Source organism: Pteropus vampyrus, unplaced genomic scaffold (genome assembly GCF_000151845.1).
Source record: "Pteropus vampyrus isolate Shadow unplaced genomic scaffold, Pvam_2.0 Scaffold351, whole genome shotgun sequence".
NCBI lineage: Eukaryota > Metazoa > Chordata > Mammalia > Chiroptera > Pteropodidae > Pteropus > Pteropus vampyrus.
Genome location: NW_011889132.1, coordinates 2,012,987 through 2,013,647, shown reverse-complemented (window position 1 = coordinate 2,013,647; position 661 = coordinate 2,012,987). Strand labels below are relative to the sequence as shown.

Genomic DNA, 661 nt, shown 5'->3' with positions numbered 1-661 from the left:
ATTTATGGAATAGAGACTTAAGTTTCTATGATCTTAGAAAGAGTATGAAAGTGAAGGAGGTTGGCTTTATATACTTAAAGGAGAAAGAAAAATATCTAGGTGTAGGTCAAAGAAATGAAAATCTGTAAGGTGATGGCTTTTAATTTGGACTAGATTTATTTATGTTGTGGCCATGAGAATTGTTAATGACATTTTTATTTTAGTCATTTTTTTTTTTTTTAGGCGAGGCAACCCTTGGTTGACTTCACAGATTGTAAGGACCTTGTCAGTTTATAATCCCTTATTTTTTTATTTTTTACACCTGCAGCACCTGGTCTTCCTAGGTGGTCTCCCATCCAAGTACTAACCAGGTCCAACCCTGCTTAACTTCTAAGATCAGATGGGATTGGGCTCGTTCAGGGTGGCATGCCAGTAGACCATTTTAGTCATTCTTATTCTTAAATTTAGGTAAAGGCTGAAGGTAGGATCTAGATTCTTTAAATAATAATAATTATGATTATTATGAATCTAAAGAACAAGAGAAGTTAAAGCTATCAGAAAAGAAAAGGAAAAAGAGAAAAAAAACAGATGCTACATCTTAAACACAGCTTAATGTGAAAATAAACTGAACAATAAAGAGTAAATTTTTATTAAGGAATCAGACACCACACAAGAAGTCTAG

General features: G+C 33.0%; 1 pseudogene; it reads right to left on the bottom strand.

Annotated features, from left to right (window-relative positions):
• Positions 1–298: 298 nt before the first annotated feature.
• Positions 299–417, bottom strand: LOC111731157 (annotated as a pseudogene).
• Between the last annotated feature and the right edge of the window lie 244 nt (positions 418–661).